The sequence below is a fragment of the Ambystoma mexicanum genome, chromosome 14 (genome assembly GCF_040938575.1).
Source record: "Ambystoma mexicanum isolate Mex_15411 chromosome 14, UKY_AmexF1_1, whole genome shotgun sequence".
Lineage (NCBI taxonomy): Eukaryota > Metazoa > Chordata > Amphibia > Caudata > Ambystomatidae > Ambystoma > Ambystoma mexicanum.
The window spans coordinates 408,043,007-408,056,748 of record NC_090940.1 but is presented as its reverse complement, the minus strand read 5'-3'; the positions used below and the strand labels follow the sequence as shown (position 1 = coordinate 408,056,748).

Sequence of the window (13,742 nt, the reverse complement as noted above, 5' to 3'; positions counted from 1 at the left end):
AGTAATAGGATTTCCCCCAAAAAATGGATTATGTTGTCTCACAGTATTGGGGAAATGTATTCTATCTAACTGACCTTTGCAAACATTCACTTACTTAGGCTGTCCTCCATTTTGTGACCTGCCTTCAATCCCCTGTAACAGAAAGCGACATTAGAGGGTAGAATGCAAATTTGGAAAATCCATCACAGCACAACTTAAGGGGTTATATTTTATTTTATAGCAACACAATTGAACAGCTGGTTTTCCTGCCCAACACAACCTTATAGAGAGTTACTATTTGGCAATGATGTCCCCACGCTCCACTAACACACGTAGTATTGATAACTAGTTTCACCACTGTACATACCAGTTCCTCAAGGGTATCTGGATTACTTAGAGAAACACCAATAAGACAGCAGATGCATGAGATACACTTTGAGTCCATTTACACAGTCGGCTCAGGACACCATTTTTTTGAACCACACTTCAAATTTGCTTAGATGATTTGAGCCACTTGGCGCTACAAAGCAGAACAATCAGTGATGAACGAAATTTGGCCAGTGCCTTCATTTGGACTGTAGAATAAATGGAGAATTCAACATGACAAAGAAAATAGGCAATATCAAACTTTCAAAATACCTTTTCAGGCATAGTACAGTTTCCAGGCACATGTTTTTAGCAGTAATCAGTACTCGGTCTTACTACTGCTTCCCTACCCAGCATTGTGATACACTTTTCAGATTGCAATCATTCCGAAACACTAACACCATTTACTTAGTTATATATCAACCACATATCGTTGCATGGTGATGCCACAATTTACTCAGAGATCTCCCAACAGCTGCAGATTCAGATGTTAGTACTGTGAGTGATTAGAAATGAAAGCCAGACAAAATGTCGTCATATTTTGGTTCACAACATATCTTAAATGAAAAGGGGTTGGGAAAATGCCTTTCTGACCCTATTTCTAAAGAGAAGTGTCTATACCTAAAAACCAAGACTAAGGATCTGTCTGTGTCAGGATGTCAATAACTGAAAAGCCACCCTTGTGCCCACAACATCCTATCCTGACCCTCAGACTATAAACAAACACAATAAAATGTGAAAGGAATGTCTTCAAACTGATATTGGCAAACAAGTGTTCACAACTAAAAGTTAGAAATGCTGCAACGGAAATGTTCTCCAAGGTGAAAGAGCTTGGACCCAGTGGATAGTTACCTTCCCTTGGATTCTTGAAATGGGCTGCCAATGTCTCGTTTACTAACAGTTCCTTTGTGTCTCTCCTAGATTCAGAATGTTCCTGTTTAAGCAACGAATTCTGCAACAGTCTTTAACATAAGTGTCTCTTTTATTTAACGAACAATGTTCTTCTGTAGTTTTCCTTGTAGCTTTGTAACTCACCTGATATATTCCCCTGCCAGGACTCTTCATGCAATTCCCAGTGCCAGGTGTACTCTTCTGCCAGGACCTTCATGCAATTCACACTGCCTGGTGTACTCTCTTGCTAGGACTTCTCTTGTGGTTTAGCTTGCCTGGTATACTCCCCTGCCAGGACTTCTCATGATTTTCAATTGCCTGGTATCCTTGTCTTGCCAGGTCTTCATAGGCATTGCATAGTTCCTTTGTATCACCAAAACTGAATATACTGTGGTGCACTCTGTTTATTGGTCTCCTTTTGACATTCTTTGACAAGTGTCTTTGGTGTACGTATGTGGCGGAAGCGGCTGATTGTGTGACTTCCAGTCCCTCTCACTGCGGCTTGACACGTGTTTCAGAAACGTTGCTAGGACCTTTCCTCCAGCCTGCAGAGTGGTTGGCGTAGTGCAAGCGAGTGTACCCTACACTGCTCTGGCTTACATCCTCTTGCCCTTCAGGGGCTACTGCTGCTTCTGCTGTGGACTGACCAGGACTGGAGAACTCATGAAAGCTGGCGAGTTAACTGCTGAGTTAACCCACAGTGCAAATTGAGAGCTGGCCTGGAGTTCGAAGTGTCCCATGCTCTCATGCTTGCATAGAGTGGGCAGGGGCATTGTAATTGTGGCAGTGCCCTGTGGGATAGCCCACAGAGAGAGCGAGTGCATCTGCACACTGCACCTCTCTCTGCATCTATATACCATGGGGCGGGTAAATCAAGCTTTATTTGGTTCTTTGGGTCCCTTGAGTCCTTGTGCTTCATACGAGAATGAGAAGACAGAAAGAAACTTTTTTTTTTAAACTAAAACTGAAAGCTTCTGTATTTGACTTATTTATGGTGAGCACTTTGCGTTCTGCAGGTCAGTTTCATTTCTGTATGCTGCCAGTGTTCACACTACCTAATTGCAGAAGTGGTTGCAGAAGTGGTCTGCTCTGGTCTGTTGTGCGCCACAGTTGTGCGGTTGCATATGTGAATTTGCTTCTGCATTTTTTCTTTCCCCCACATCAGCGCCCCCATTTGTTGGATCTTGGTGGGGAATTTTTGCATTTTACTAGCTTTTTATTTCTTCTGAGATTCATTTTAAATTACCTTTTAATCACTCCAAAGTAACAATAAGGCTGTGTTAATGTCAGATTGTGGGAAAACATTGGGGGCTATGCCACACAAACCTTTGATAGAGAAATGTGTTGAACTTTCCTCTATTGTTGGTCCTATAACTATGGACCAGAGACTACCCATTTGTCCTTCAGGAGATTTACCCATGAAGCCCTTTTTGACGGATGCTTCAATGTTAAACATGGTTTCATTAAATAGGAGCTCTTTGGACTTCTTAGATGGCCCTCCCAGGCTACTAATATCAGCAAGCTCGTCGGATTTCTTTTTCATCAGGGGTGTGCATCATTCCGGATACAACCCTGTCACAATCACTGTCTCTATTTTTGTCTGAATCCTTGAAATTTGAGGCGGGAGCTGACTCACCACTTGATCTATCTTGTCAGCCTTCACCGTTAAACATAGGTGGGTCTGGGATGATGGGTACATCACCACACGAGATACCAAATACCCCAGGACCCGCTCTCCTTGCTTTAAATGTTACTTTAGCCAATTTGGCCAAATCGTGCGAAGATATTGCTGATGAATTTCGGGAACAGCGAAGTAGAATCCTTTTAACGGCATCAAAACAAGCTTTTTTGCAGGGGTATATATATGGAACTACTCACTCTAATCCAGATAAAATCCCACAAGGGAAATCACAGGATTTACATTCCATCGTGGTGTCTCGAGTGTCTCTTGCTCAAAATACCCCTCCAAAACAACTGCAAAGTGTTCAAACAAATGTTTCTGAGAGAGCACCTGAGATCAATGAGCTCTCAATTGAAGCAAGATCTTTGCTGCCCCCAGTGTTGTCTGTGTTGAATGTCTCGGTGTGGCAAAAGTCTCCAGTTGATGTTTGTTTTAAAGTTGCGAATTTGGCAACACAACCAATTGTGCTTTCTGATTCTCAACCTCAGGGAAATGTGGGAAAGGTTGCGGAAGCTTATATCCCTACTCAGATGAGGGACATAGCCACAAATACAGTAGCTGTGCCATATTGTACAGGGAAAACATTTAAAAACATGAAGAACCCCCGAACAGGAAGGCATCTGGTCAATTTTTTGGGGACTTGAGATGGGGCGGAACCTTGAGTCCTACTCGAGAAGAGTCTAGTTTCTTGATATCTGAGGATCTTGGAACCGTAAAGGAAAATGGTACTAAGCAGACACAGGTGGCTCTTGACAAACTGGTGTCATCACCAATGAAAGTTAAAAACAAACGTAAACATCTTATAAAATCTGTCTCAATAGGGGACAAAGGTTTGATTAAAAAATATTTTAAACCGGTGCTACAGCATATTACACCCTTAAATCTGAGTACATTGTCAGTTTTCTCAGAGATAGAGAGTATTGGGGAACTTGCTGAAGACTTTTTGGCCAATCACAAGGAATGCTCTTCTCTTGCTTCTTTGATAAATTAAATGGTGACTAATTCTAAAGAAGTGCATCAGGGTTCTCTTAGCCCATCCGCTCATGCTTCATCACCAGTGAAAGTAAAACCTTGGAAGAGGTACCACAGACTATGCAGAGGGTTTTGAGCGCTCATGACCCTGTACTGAAGTCCACAGTGGCCTCATGTTCATCTGGATCATAGGACTTTATTTCAAAACAACTTTTACTTTTACCCCTGCTTTCACCACACTAGAAGAAAAACTGAAGAAATTATGCAAATTACCTCCCTTACTACCTGAATCAGAGGCTGTTTTACTAAACCCACAAACTTCTATGATTGCACCATTTATGACTTTGGAGGAAAAGAGGTTTTTCCTAAGTGGGAAAACTCCTACGTTGTTACAGACTAAGGCTCAAGGCTCTTCTGTACTTATTACAACTCTGGTATATAATTCAATGGAAACATCCAAGACCCAAGAACATGATTTTAATCAGGCCTCTCACTTAAATACCAAGAAGGGTGAGAAAGGTTAGGGAGGGGTGGAGGGGCGCTAGTTTTTCCGATGATCCCATCTTATTTCAGAAACAGGTATTTACGGATCGGGACTCTCCACCTTTAAACCGCTCTCACCTTATGGCAATGTTTTCGGAGATCCCAAACCTCTGTTTGATATCTTCTAGACTCTAGATATGGCACAGGTGAAATTTGGGGGCAAAAGAAGATTTGATAATTTAAAGCTTCATTTCTATTTACGTATGATCAGAAATGTGGTTTTGTCAGAGCTGGTTTCTCTTCGGTCAATGGGTTATGATGTAACGCAAAACAAGAACACTAGGGAGGTCCTTTGTAGCTCAAATGAGTCTATTCAATTGCAATCCACAGAACTGGTTAAGCATTACCCATTGCAGATAAGTATAGATTCTAACGTCGAATCAGCACGCAAAGTATCTGATCAGAACTTAGTGGAAGTGCGTCCTTCGTATGACTGGAATTCTATACTAACTGCCCTACGTGGGGGAAGATCGGTATCTCTGGGTTTGACAGAAATACTTTGTTCTCCTTTGCATCATGGAATTATAGGGGCCACAATTTTCTGACAACAGATTGGAGTTTCTAAGGTCTTATTCTTTCTTGTGCCTACAGGAGACATGGCTAAAATCAGTCCCATTAGTGGATGGGTTTACTGTCTTGTCTGTGAACGCAACACAGGGCCCCTGCGAATGTCCATCAGGGGGCCTTCTGTGTACACTTAAGAACGGTATGGGTTTAGCAACGAACAAAGTTGAAACAAACAGAAAAGATATTCAACTGGTAAGGCTTATCCATAATCCTGGTGAAGCCCCCAGGGCAGTTTGGTGCTATATCTTTAATATATATTTTAACCCCTAAGCTGGGTATATATAATGCTTTTTAGACGTCCTCTCCGACCTGATGTCGGATTTATTGGAACAAATACTTCGTGGTGTGGTCATTGTTGGAAACTTCAATAGTGAATGTTTAGACTTTTGCCACTATAGGTCAAAAGAGATATCTAATGCATCTGGAGTGGCAAAGGAAATAGGGTACCTTATCAGAGCAGAGTTGAAAAGTTGGGACCAGACTTTGTTAAATGGTAACATTGCTGGCGATAAGCCCCCTCATTTTACATGGTCCAATGGTCTGATAAAGTCAACTCTAGACTATGTTGTCTTTCTGATAACTTGAACCGGAAATATTCTTAATTGGAGGTAATTAATATGAATTTGAGCGATCACTGCCTGTTAACACTGCTTTTGGATGTGGACATTGTTGATAAATCTCCTGCCAATGTTGTTGTAGATGTTAACCCAAGAGGTCATTCACTTGTGTGGAAACCTGGGCTGGCAGTACGCTTTAATGAAAGCATAATGCTAATGGCGGGAACAGATAAGAATTTGATGCTAAAACCATCTGCCTATGATAGAGCAGTTTAACATGTTTTGCAAAATGATGTGTATACTCCAAAAGTGCGGGTTTCCAACTACTCTAAGGGGAAGCAGGCTCGTAAATATACATACAATAAAATATTTGTTGAGAGGAAGTGTTCCTTGCAAAGAGCCTTGAGATATCTAAATAAGGATACCAGTACCTATAATTTGGAGGTTAAGGTTCTAAAAACAAAATTACAAAAACTGGTTAAAGAACCACTGCTTTGGGTTGTACATTGCGGATGCCAAAGCCATGCTTGGCACCATTATTCAAAAAGACGCACATGCTTTTTGGAGGCTGGTCAGGGAACCCGCATTCAATGCTCTGTCCAATCCCAGCCCACACAAGCGGAGATCTGGGAGTCCCACTTCTCCAAATTATATTGTGGACTGGGGTATATGAAAGGGAAGAATTGTTTTGATCTTTTTTTATCTACGCCGGTCTGACTACATGACTGTTGACCTAGAGGTGGTTCATATCCTTATTAAAAAAAAAAAGCAAAGCTCTCAAACGCTCCAGGCCCAAATGGGTTAGCAAATGCAACATTAAAATCAAATGTTAATCTATGGGTAGCAATGTTGTGGGGCTTGTTTCAGAATATTTTGAGGGATACTTGTTGCCGGTCTCATGGAAAAAAGCCTTGATTGTTGTTATCTATACAAATGGTGATAGGCTACTCCCTAGAAATTACTGCCCAATATTGCTTTTGGATGGTTAAAGTAACATTTTTGGGGTGTTGATTTGAAGCGAATTGCAACAGTGGGCATCCATGGTAAGGTGCCTACATACTACATACATTTCAATCAGGTTTTAGATCGGCTATGAGAACAGGCCACAATTGTTTTGTTATTCACATTTTACAAACTGAGGCCATACAGGCAAAGAAAAAAAAAGAACAGTTCTTTATTGTGCTTTCTTAGATATCATGCAGGTCTTTGACTGTGTGAATAGGGCTACACTTTGGACAAAATTAACCAAATCGTGGTGTCCTAGTGATATTATCAGTATGTTGATCGCTTTTCATTCAAATACTGAAGTCAAGGTTCAGTTAGATCAGAGTGGTAACTCAACTGGGTGGGTGAAAACCTATTGTGGTTTACGGCACGGACGTGTTTTACCACCTTTTTTATTTCATATATCTATTAATGACCTTGGTAACACTTTTTGAAAAATCTTAAATAATCCACCTAAACTGGGTAAGCTACAAATAAACCACTTCGCCTATGCAGGCGATGTTCTGCTCAATCTAACCGCTATTGGCCTACAAAGAGCCATGGATGCTAACAATGCTTATTTTCTAATCTTTGGATCTTCTCCTAAATGTAAATAAATCAAAGATCTTAATGATAAACTATAACAAAGTAAGGAAGACTACGTTTTAACTGATTTTTGGTTCATGTACATTTTGAAGTAGTCCACAATTTTAAATATTTGGGAGTAGTAATGTTTGCTAAAAGAACAAAGCGGTATGATTTAGATATCATGAACAAGAGAATTAGGCTAAATGCTTCGGCGATATTGATCTGCTACAGGAAATTTGGTTAGTTCTCGGTTATCCCTATGGTCAAGTTTTCACCAAAAGACGGTGCCTCATATGATCTATGGTATTGAAATGGGTTTGTTGACAAATTCCTGGGAAAAGGTTTGAAGCACTTTCATGGAAAAGGATCTTAAATTTACAACAAGGGACCCCAATAGTAGTGTTAAGACATAAGGTAGGTCTAATCTCACTTTGTGCCCATGCAGATTGGCAACAATTTCAATTTTTTAGATCACTCTTATTGCCTCCTGAAAACTCTACTTACTGCTTTAAGATCTGAATTGTTTCAGAAATCCTATAAGGTATTGACTGAGTGGAATCACTCAACAAGCAAATTGTTAGACACTTACAATTTCATGATTGATGATCTCATTGCCTTTCCAAAGAGAGTAAAAAAAGAAATCTTTGAATTTGATTGGATCAAAAAATAGGGCTTTAGCTATAGATTATCATCTGTTGTAACATTTGAAATATGAAATCAAAGCTTTTAACATTTTGCCTTTCTATTTACAAAAGCATCCATCTAGAAAGTACAAATACAGTATGCTGTATTTTAAATGAAATGCATTTCCTACTAGACAGGTAATGGGTGCTAGGGAGAAAATCTTTAGGAATCATTGTACTTTTAGGTTTTGTGCTTAGGATGTAGAGACACTCTTTCGCCTTGTAATTGTTTGTGATGTCCTTATTGAATTATGCTGTGAATTCTTTGGAAGATTTGTTTACGATTAACGTTTTTTAAAGACAGAACAGTTTTGGTCGAGAATTTTAAATAGCAATGACATTTCTTTGAATATAGCAATATTAACTTTTTTGGAACTGATCTTTAAAAAAATTATTGATTAGATGGGGGAAAGTTTTGTCTATAAACTGTATATTTTAGGGATATTTTTATTTCCTTTTTATCTTTGTTCTATTAATGTTGTTTTTCTTGATTTGTTTTTTCTTGCATTGTTATTGCAAAGGTTTGTTATAATCTGTAAGCAATTTAATAAAATGTGTTTATGGTAATATTTGTTCAAGCGTTGCCCCACACTTGCATCATATGCATTTGTATCTCATTGGGCCATGGCTATGTACTTTGCCTTTTCTGCATTCAAATGTACTTCTTGGAATTTCTGTATCAGTACTTTCAAAACATGCTAACTGTCCTTGGTGCAGTTGGTAGAATGTCCCAGGGTCCGCACTTGCTTCATGTTTACTCACCGGTTCTCTACAGCATATCCGGTCCTGCTTGGGCTCCTGCAGTGGGGCCCTGCCGTTCATTTCCCACTCTGGATGCGGCAGACGTCCTTCCGGCTTCCTTTATGGCTCTTCGGTCACACGCCTTCTCCTCCTCATGTTCCGGTCTGGAAAACGCTGCTTTGTTGAGCTGCAGAGCGCCAGGTCCTCTCTTGTGGCTTCTGGCATCTCCACGGCACCTCCTGCTATTGCTCTGCGTCTCTCCTTCTGCTTCTGCAAACGCCTCTGCTCCACCAAACCAGTACGAGTTAACCGCACTCCAAAGTCTTCTCATTGGAGCCAACGTCTTTTCCTGCACCTCCAGTGCTGTAGCCTTGATGGGAATCTCTCTCTCTTCCTGGCTTCCCTTTTTGTGCGGAAGTCTGCAGTCACATCTGGGCTCTGGCACAGACACGCATCAAACAACCTCCCAACCTCGCAACCGGCGGATTCGCCGTTCTCGTCCTTTACCAGACCTGGCAAATGGCCCTCCTCTTTCATCCATCGTCGTGGTAGGGGCGGTGGCATCTCACAAAGGGCTCATTGCTGGCAGTTTCGGCTGCGTCCACATTGGCGGTTGCAGTGGCGATTAGGCGATAGATGAGCAACGTTTTCTTCCGATCGCATGACACACCAGAAGTCACATGATCGGGTATCATGACAACAAGCATAAATGAACGCTTGGCGCGGTGTTCACTGCTTCTCAGCTGTGTTCCCGGCTGGCGTTAAGCGTTCTTCGTTGCTTTGATTCTACGTTTTCGACTTTCTGATTCCTGAACTTGGTTACGCTTTTTTGATTGTTCTTTGTATTTCCCTGTACCTGCTGTTAGGGAGAATTCTCTGTTTAGGCTGAATTTCCTAAACTAGTGAGTCCCACAGCAGCTTTGCTGGATTTTTGGGGTTTATTTTTTTCTCCTGCCAAGAGTGAGACTCTTTTACCCTCACTCTTGGGCATGATTTGTGTGTGTTTCTTTGACTCTAGATGTGTTTAATGGGCTATGGGGTCTTTTACTCCATAGGGCTTCATATGTTTTGTGATGTGTGTTACACAGCACCCTCAGTGCAGTAACACAGGGGTGTCATAGTGACCCCCCAATACAGACTCCATACCCTGGGACTGACTACTGTCTCCCAGGGCATGTAAAGTCACCATTGACTTTACTAGTCTCAAATTCTGAACAGAACCAGTACAAACCATCATATTGTGGATGTACTGGCCGGGGCAATTCGATTGCCCCGGGGTCTGTTAGTCGAGGGGGCACGTCTCCGTCCCCCCTGATCGAGTTTTGGCTGGTGGCAGTGGATACTACTTTTTATATTCGACCGCAAATATATCTCTATGGGATTTCCCATTGTTCGAGGCTACCAACTTTAATTATTTAATTCCTATAGCCTCTAACATACCGCCGGTTTATTTATTTAATATTAATTCTCCGGTTGGTATTTTTTGCCAGAACTCGGTTCTAAAATGGCGTTTGTGTTCGCTTCTGTGACTCCAACCCAAGTTGAGTCCATTGTTCCACTTTTTGGCGGGCTTCTCCACAGAAGCCCTCTAAAGTGGTGCCACTCTGTCTGGGGTACTTAGGAGGGGTGGAGGGGGAGTTAGGCACCCTGGACTGAGTTGCCTAGGCAACTCAAGTCGCACTCCGTCCTGATTGGCCCAAGTGGTGAGCCGGCCGGCTCGCCACTTAGCATGTTTGAGTGACAGCTAGGCTGAGTGAATGGGGGTTTTTCTGCATAAAAGCAGGGCTTTGGGGACTGAAACTTTAGAAGTCGCCACAGGACCTAAGAATCCGACGAGGGAGAAGCTGAGCCGACCTGCTACGACGACACCACCGGTGGAGCCCTGCTGGACCGTCTCACCACTTTTCCCAACGACAGAGGAGATCTCCAGTCCGGAGAGTCCTCTTCCTTCGACTGGTGGGGATAACCAGTCTGCTTCCTTTTTCGCTTCCTGGAGCATCTCGTGGCCGCCTTGCCTGTGCCAAGCACCCCGGCAACCGGGATACCACGTTTTACCACTACCGCGAATCAAAGGGTAGTACCTTTAACCGGAAAACTCTGCGGCTGGTTTCTTCCCTGGCAGTGCAACGACCTTAATCTTTCCTCCACGTCGAGATCGTCTCTTCCTCTGGACGATGCCATGACTTGCACCCGCTGCCAGGAACAACTGCCCCCGCTGAAGGATCCTTTCCACACAAGGTACTGTGTTCCGCCTGGCTTCCCTTGCAACCGACTGTACGGGGTAGATTTAGCCCCCAGCTTTCGAACCTGGGTTAGCCTAGGACACCCTGGCTAAACTTTTCTGAGCCTACCTAAAACCTTTCTGAACTCCCTGCAAGACTTTTTAAGCCTGTTGTCATTGTGTGATCTTGGGTGCATTTGTGCCCTGCTCTCTCCAAGAGTGGGCCCGGCCTATGGACTTTTGCTCACAAGTAACTTTTGACTTTCCTGCCTTGCTTAAGAGTTCCTAAAGAGTAGTGTGGTGTATTTTCCTACCTTCTGCCTTTTTCCCTCCCTTTTTCGTTAACCTATTGGAGTGCCATCTATAGTTAAGCGCTCACCTCTGTCTGGAAATAAGTGGTGTTAACTAAGACTTGTCTGATAAGGAATAAGGGATGTATATATAATAATAGTAACTGTGTTGAGAGTGATTTACAATAATAGTGCTGGAGTGTTTCAATCAGTGTGTTTTTAAATAAATAATTATATACTTTGATACCAAAGCTCTGGTCAGTGTTTGCTTGTACTATTGTATCTGAGTGCCTATTGTGTATACTTTGCATACTGCCTAACTCTTCTTGAGGGAAGTCTGACTGCTCAGCCACAGCTACCAAGTGAATCTGTGTGGTACAGACTGCTACTAGGTGGGTTTACTGCCAAACACCTGTAGTCTTAAATCTTTTGCAGTGGTCCCAGAGGGAACTGCACAGGTTTCTGCCTAACACTGGTGTACAGCAGTGGGATTTGTATTGAATATACATTTTAGAGTGCTTTAAGAGACCTTAGTGCAACTAACCACAAGGTTTAGCACTGAAAAAGTAATCTTTCTAACATGTCAACTATGGAAAATTATAGTCAAGAGTCACTTGCTACAAAAACTGCTGATGGTTTAAGAGTTCTCTGTAAGCATAAGAATCTCCTGACTAAAGGCAAGAAAATGGAATTGATAGAAAGGTTGTTAGCTAACCAACATCTGGATGATGGTTCAGAGGAACCTACCATGCCAGAAACTGTAGATAACAGTATAGAGATTGATGTTGATCAAAATGTTGATAATCTCGAGGAAGAGTCAGAAGAGGAGGGTGAGGCTGCTGTAACTGCCCCCCCCCTAGGCCTCTGTCTGCTCTGCCAGCTGTACCTACTGGACCTTTGCCAGGTCCCACAATTAGTCCTCAATATCTTGAGCTAGAGAAAATGAAACTTGAGTTAGAATTCAAGAGAGGGAATACTCAGGCTGAACAAAGACACCAGGAACTGAATCAAAACCCCAGGCTAAGGGAAATGGAGCTCAAGCATGAGCTAGAAATGAAGAAATTATCTGTAGACCATGCTTCTCTCTCTGACTCCTCTAGAAGTTCCAGTCCTAAAAGACCCCGGATGCCTAAGGAATTGATTGGTATGTATGAGCCTAAATTGGATGTGTTGGATTGGTTGTCTCTGTTTGAATATAATCATGGGCTCCAGAACATCACAGGAAATGACTTACCTGGTTGTTCTCTAGGCTTCTCCCTGTTGCAACTGATGTGGTAATGGGGTTGGGGGAGGAGGATAAGAACGATTATGAATGTGTGAAATAGCTTTAATAGCTAGATTTGGGAAGACCCCTTCCCAGTATCTTAAGAGGTTTAGAACCCTCAAAAAGCATGATGGTACCCCTTGGGCTACTTGGGTGAGTGAAGGGTTGAAAAACTTAGAGGGATGGATTAAGGGTTACAAAGTGAACACTTATGAAGGTATGAGAAATCTGTTTATGTTGGAGTCAATTTATGATGCCTGCTCTCCTGAGCTCAGACAGCACTTGGCTGATTCAAAGGAATTAGACTGTAGAAAAATAGCTAAGGCTGCTGACTTGTGGGTTGCCAACAGGGCCACTCACAAGGATTCTGGGGTAACTCAGAAAAAGGATGAGGGGAAACAGCCTAAAAAGGACTCCAAACGAGAATTCTAATACTGCAAATTCCAAAGAGGGCACCAAACAAAACCATAAGGGTAAGCCACCAGGGAAACCGAATAAGGCTAGTGTACCTTCTGGTCCCAGACCAGAAGGAGGTCAGAACAAGCCTCCATTCCAGAGAGCCTTTGGCTCTTGTTATGTTTGTAAGGCCACTGACCATGTGAAAGGAGATCCCAGATCTAAGGGTAAACCTCCAGGGATACAGCTTGCCTCCTTAGCCTTCGCTCAAGAAGAGGAAATCCCAATGGCAAGTGGAAACTTTCTACTGCTGGCTGATGAACCCATGGGAGTCTCAGCCAGTGTTTCTTTAGTCTCTCTGGGGTTGTGGGAACAACAGAATTTAGATGTATATAATTCTATCCCAGATAATACTAAAGAGTATTATAAGGACAGTGTCCAGGTGAATGGTCAGGAGACTCCTGCCATTAGGGACACTGGGGCCAGCATAACTGTGGTGGATGAATCATTTTTCAAGGCAGAGGATGTTGCTAAGGCACCCAAATGCCTCACCAAGTTAGCTGGAGGGCCTGTGCAAATGTGTCCCAGTTACCAGTTCTCATCCAGTGCAATGATATGACTGTAAGGATACCTGTCAGTGTACAATGCGAGGTGCCAGGAAGGGTTCTGTTGGGTAATGACCTGAAAGCTCTTGGAGTTTTGTCACATACCCCCAGACCTCCTAGTAAAAGGTTACAGGAGCTCACTAAACATGCAAGAGAGAAAACCCTGCGAGGGTCATCTCAGGAGATGATGACAGAGATCACTCCTCTCCCCTTGGAGCAACTTACTGCAGTGACTACCAGATCAGGAGCCATGGGGCAACCCAAGACTCCAAGGAAAAAGCCAGCAGCAAGCACTCCAGTGCTTCCAACAAGGACTTCCCCTAGGTTGTCCAAAGTTACACCAGTAACTACCCCTCCAGATGAGGCTGAGAGGGTGGTTGAACCCTGTGTGGTTGAACTAGACTCTGAAGAAGA

General features: G+C 42.7%; 1 protein-coding gene across 11 annotated transcripts in view; it reads right to left on the bottom strand.

Moving 5' to 3' along the window:
- Positions 1-13,742, bottom strand: part of LOC138526830 (protein-L-isoaspartate(D-aspartate) O-methyltransferase-like) — a 1,059,036-nt gene that overhangs the window by 658,759 nt on the left and 386,535 nt on the right. For 5 of the 11 annotated variants that reach the window (XM_069637551.1, XM_069637557.1, XM_069637555.1 and 2 more), the window contains exon 2: positions 95-132. The exons of the other annotated variants lie outside the window; for them this stretch is intronic. The gene's annotated coding sequence lies outside the window, so the exon portion shown is untranslated. The remainder of the gene's footprint in view (positions 1-94; positions 133-13,742) is intronic. 11 annotated transcript variants of the gene reach the window in all.